Source organism: Myotis lucifugus, unplaced genomic scaffold, assembly GCF_000147115.1.
Source record: "Myotis lucifugus unplaced genomic scaffold, Myoluc2.0 scaffold_124, whole genome shotgun sequence".
In the NCBI taxonomy this organism is placed as follows: Eukaryota; Metazoa; Chordata; class Mammalia; order Chiroptera; family Vespertilionidae; genus Myotis; species Myotis lucifugus.
The window spans coordinates 865,707-871,381 of NW_005871172.1; the positions used below are offsets into that span (position 1 = coordinate 865,707).

At 44.0% G+C, this 5,675-nt stretch overlaps 1 pseudogene; it reads left to right on the plus strand.

Moving 5' to 3' along the window:
- Positions 1-501: 501 nt before the first annotated feature.
- LOC102428606 lies at positions 502-1,393 on the plus strand (annotated as a pseudogene).
- Positions 1,394-5,675: the final 4,282 nt, after the last annotated feature.

Sequence of the window (5,675 nt, forward strand, 5' to 3'; positions counted from 1 at the left end):
CATTTATCTTATCATAAAGAACCTAAAATCACGATCTTCTTTCTGGAGGATGGACATTCTCAGTCACTGAGAAAACCCAGAAGTCATGGCTGGGACTTTCAACTTTGAGCCCTTGAAAGGAAATCTCAGTTGCAGGGCAGAAGCAATGGTGAGCTCCGAGTCCTGCTGTCATCCCACGTTACCTGTCGAGACTATGCTCCTCCTGCCTCCGGAAGACATGACATGGTCTCCGACCATGAGTGGAGGTATTTGAACTACAGGCTATTCCCATGTCAGAAGAAGGTCCATGTTGCATAGAGAGAGCCCTGACTCTAGAGTCAGAGAGAACTGGGTTTGAATCCAGGTTCCAGGACTCCAAGGTGGTGATGCCTTTGGTATCATAATCTCTGTAACACAGACAGTAATTCCCCGGTAGCAGGGTGCCCATGAGACTCACTGATCATGCACCAGGTGCTCAAGTCTTGTTTCTGTTCCAGTGGCACCAGTGGAGGGTTCTCGAACATGAATCCATCTGTCACAGCCTGGAGCAGTGAATTCACATCAATAAGTGGAAGAGAACAAACTTTCAAAATGGAGTTGTAATCCTGCAATTATTGACAGCAATCGTGGCCCTGGTGGGGCTGAGCCGACTTCCTCTTACTCTGCTGTTATATTATAGATGCCCTAGAGACACTCATCAGAAACTTCTCTTTCATCTCCATATCCATCCCGCACTTTTTCATAACTGTGTCCGTGTTTGCCTACATAGAGGCCTGAGCTTTCTCAGCGCCATCAGCACGGAGCGCTGCCTGTCTGTCCTGTGGCCCATCTAGTACCGCTGCCGCCGCCCCAGACACCGGTCAGCAGGCATGTGTGCCCTGCTGTGGGCCCTGTTCCTGCTGCTGTGCATCCTGGAAGGGAACTACTGTGCCTTCCTAGTAAGGAACATGCATCATGTTTGGTGCCCAGTGTTAAATTTCATCACTGTGGCGTGGCTGACTTTGTTATTTGTGCTTCTCACTGGGTCCAGCCTGGCCCTGATGACCAGACTGCTGTGTGACTCCATCAGGTTCCCTTGACAAGGCTCTATGCCACCGTGGTGCTCACGGTGCTGCTCTTCTTCCTCTGCGGCCTGCCCTACGGCATCATCTGGTTCCTTGTATTCTGGTTTCAAAAAGATTTGGATGCCTTTGTTCCTCATTTCTTGGCTGCAGTTCTCCTGTCCTGTGTCAACAGCTGTGCCAACCCCATCATTTACTTCTTCGTTGGCTCCTTCAGGCAGCAATGGTGGAAGCAGAGACACACCCTGAGGCTGATTCTCCAGAGGGCTCTGCAGGACACTCCTGAGGTGGCTGAACCTAGAGAAAGCCTTCCTAGGGGAACCCTGGCCATGGCAGGAAGTCTGGTGTCCTGATTCAGAATCTTGCTTTATTCAGACAGTTGTGATTTTGAAAGCCAGCTTTGTCCCTATCATTTGGTTGGTTTTCTTACCATGTTTGACCTCTGGGCTCCGGAATTAAAACAATTAACATAATAATCCAGCTCCTGAGGATGAAGTGAACCAGTGCCTGTTAAAGAAACACAGAGTGTGCCCTAACCGGTTTGGCTCAGTGGACAGAACTGCGGACTGAAAGGTCCCAGGTTCGATTCCGGTCAAGGGCATGTACCTTGGCTGCGGGCACATCCCCAGTAGGGAGTGTGCACTAGGCAGCTGATCTATGTTTCTCTCTCATCGATGTTTCTAACTCTCTGTCCCTCTTCCTTTCTCTCTGTAAAAAACCAATAAAATATATTTTTTTAAAAAAAAGGAATGTCCCGGTACTGCCTTAACCAGGGCCTTCACCCCATCCCCATGGGACCTTTGCTATCTCTGGGGTCCAGGACTGCTCTCACATTTGAAGAATTCGACCGACAGCAGAAGATTAGTGAAGTACAGGAAAAGTCTAAATTTCTTTCATCACTGAACTTGATAGAAACTACATGAACATTACATTTTTGACAAGCTTTTGTGATCATTCTCCTACAATGTCTCTGTAAATTAAATGAATTAAAGTTCAATCAAGCCCCAGTGCCCAGTCCTTGATGACTTTGGCAGGCCTTGGACTAGCACTTTAGCATAATAAATGTGGATTGAATAAGTGAATTAATGAATGAACATATGGTGATTTTCAAGTCAAGTCTCTGCTAAATCCTCTGCCAGATTTGAGTTCCCTCTTTAAGTACATTTTTTTTCACCATTTTTAAACCTTTGCAAGCATGAGCATCCTTTCATGAGCTTATTGGTTACTTGTATTTCTTAAAGTGTTTTTTCAGTTTTGCCAATTTTTATTAAGTGTTGCCCTTTTTCAATATTTATTTGTAGGAGATTTGATATATGTTGAATGGGGTTTTGGTTAGTTATGTGCATTGTAAATATTTATTCAGTTGCTGGTTTGCTTATTCATTTTAATAGACTTTAAAATTTAAAGCACATTTTAAGAAAAATAGTACAGAAAGTACAGAAGATTTCTATAACGCCCCCCCTCCTAATTCCCCACAGTTTATCTTATTACTAACATCTTCCGTTAATGTGGCACATTTATTGCAATTGATGCATCTGTATGGATACATTTTTTTTTAGTTTTATTGTTGAAAGTATTAGAAATGTTCCCTCTTTTCCCCCATTGACCCCGTCCAGCCGACCCCCCGTCTGTCCCCTCCCCCAAGGCCTTTACCACCTTATTGTCTGTGTCCATGGGTTAGGCCAGTGGTCGGCAAACTTTGGCTCACGAGCCACATGCGGCTCTTTGGCCCCTTGACTGTGGCTCTTCCACAAAATACCACGTGTGGGCGCGCAGGTACAGTGCGATTGAAATTTCATGGCCCATGCGCAGAAGTCGGTTTTCCGCCTGGGCGAGTCTATTTTGAAGAAGTGGCGTTAGAAGTGGGGGTATGTTTGCTGAGGTCGACCCCTCAGATTGGAGACGTTTTTAGCAAAGGCCAGCTTAAGAGTACTCTATTAAGTTAATAACAACGTACCTACCTATATAGTTTAAGTTTAAAAAATTTGGCTCTCAAAAGAGATTTCAATCGTTGTACTGTTGATATTTGGCTCTGTTGACTAATGAGTTTGCCGACCACTGTCTTAGGCATACAAGGTCTTTGGTTGATTACCTCCCATCCACACACCTTCCCCTGCCTTCCCTCAGAGATTCTACACTCTGTTCCATGCTTCCATGTCACTGGACACACTCGTCAGCAGTTTATTTTGTTACTTAGATTCCACATTTTGAGTTCAATTATATGATACATGTCTTTCTCTGACTGACTTAGTTCACGTAGCATGATATCTACAGGTTCCTCCATGCTGTCTCAAAGGGTAAGAGATTCTTCTATTTTACTGCTGCATAGTATACCATGGTATAAATGTATCACAGCTTTTTCATCCACTCTTCTACTGATGGACACTCTGGCTATTTCCACATTTTAGCTATTATAAATAGTACTGCTATGAACATAGGGGTGCATACATTCTTTCTGATTGGTGTTTTGGGTTTCTTAGGATATATTCCTAAAAGTGGATCACTGGGTCAAATGGCAATTCCATATTTAATTTATTGAGGAAACTCCATACTGTTTTCCATAATGGCTGCTCCAGTCTGCATTCCCACCAGCCGTGTACAAGGGTTCCCTTTTCTCCACATCCTTGCCAGCACTTGTCATTTGTTGCTTTGTTGATGGTAGCCATTCTGACAGATATGAGGTGATACATCATTGTCATTTTAATTTGCATCTTTTGATGATCAGTGACTTTGAGCATTTTTTCATATGTCTCTTGGCCACCTGTATGTCCACTTTGGAAATGTTTCTATTTAGGTCCTTTGCCAATTTTTTCATTGGATTGTTTGTCTTCCTTTTGCTATGTTGTATGGCTTCCTTATATGTTTGGATCCTCAGCTTCCCGTAATCTGCTGTGTATTCCTTCGAATGTGTTCTTTATTTGTGTATGTCATTCTTTATTTTTGACTCTTCTTTTCTCATAGTTGCTATATGTTTTTTCATGCTGATGAGCATGTTTACCATCATTATTCTGAACTCTATATCAGATAAATTTCTTAATATCATTTATAAATTTCCCATTTCATTTATCTCTTCTTCTGGATAATTCTCTTCTTCTTTCATTTTAGAGCTGGTTTTTTGTCTCCCCATTTTGGCTGCCTGTTTGGATTTGTGCCTATGTAGTAGGTAAATCTGCTATGCCTCCCAATCACTAGTGTAGGACAGTGCCAAAGGCTGTTTCTGACTAATTAGATCAGGCCAAGACTCAAAGCCTCCAGAGACCTGCCTCTGCCTACACACTAATTGGATTAAGTCTTGAGTAGCTCTCAGGCAATTACCACAGAGTGGTGAGTGGTTTTCCCTCAGTGCTTCTACCTGGAGGCTAATTGCTATTCTCAGTCTCTTAATGGGCCTCAGAAACTCCACACCATGGGGTGAGGGGTTTTCCAGTAGGGTGGGTCAACTGTCTTTCCAGCCAGGCAATAACTACCTGGATAGCAAAGGTCTGCCTGAGAGAGATGACCTCTGCAGTGTGAGGGAATGACTCAACACAGGAAACAGGGTGTCTGCCTTCCAAGCTCTAAACCCAAAATCCCTAACCCTGGATTCTGCTCACACAGCTCTAGTACACTCTGCCCTCCCTCTGCTGGAGCACAAGGTGAATGGCTACAAACAAAATTTTGTGCATTGTCCCTTTAAGAGGGTGCCTGCATTTCCAGTCATCTCTCCCTGCAGACAACAACCCTGCCGCTTTACACAGCCAGATGTTACGTGAGCATCTTTCTCAGTCCTGGTCCTCTCTGCTGGCGGCCCAGCTTGGGGAAGAGTTCTCAGTGGCAACACCCCACAGCTGAGATATCTTCCCAGAAATTCAGCTTCTGTCTGTGGGAGCCTCGCCTGCCCTTTCCTGACTCTGCCCCTTTTACCAGTCTCTATGCAGTCTCCATTTTCCATCCTTGGTTATCAGGGTTCTCCCTATCTAGTCTTCACTCGATTATTCGGGGTATTGTTTTTTCATTTTAGTTGTAATTCCAGTTTGGTCCTCGGAGCATGTCAGTGTAGCTTCCACTTACTCCCATGCAATTTTTTTCCACTAAATTCCTTATCTTTTAAAAAGAAACACAATACACACAGGTGTTGATGTTGATAAATCAAAAAGAGAAATATAGTTTTATAATGAAAAGCTATAAAATAACTGGTAAAAGAGTTATGATGGAAACATTGGTTACTAGAGAAAAATGAGATTAGGAAGGACTTTCCTTTTTATTTTACACCCTATCGTGTCCTGTGAACAAAGTATTATGCTTATATTACTTCTGGAAGTAAGTGGAAACAGATCAGATGAGCCAGGCCATGAAGGGCCCTAATGCCAAGCAAACTCTTCTTTAGCTATGGAAGCTTACATTGCTTTGTAGGTGGGCTTCCTGCACAGGCTCACTATGGGCAGCGACTGGATCCAGTTCAGACAATCCTCAGGGGAGGGGGACCAGATGGGGTAAAATGGACAGAGGAAGAGATAAGTCATTGAACTCAGGGCAAATGAGAAGCATCTCGTGAGGCCCTTGTCTCACATCTCCAGAATCTCATTTGCCAGTGCCCCTTGTGCAGGAAGTCACCAGGCTGCCCAGCATCTTGATAAGCCTCTCTTGGTCATCAGG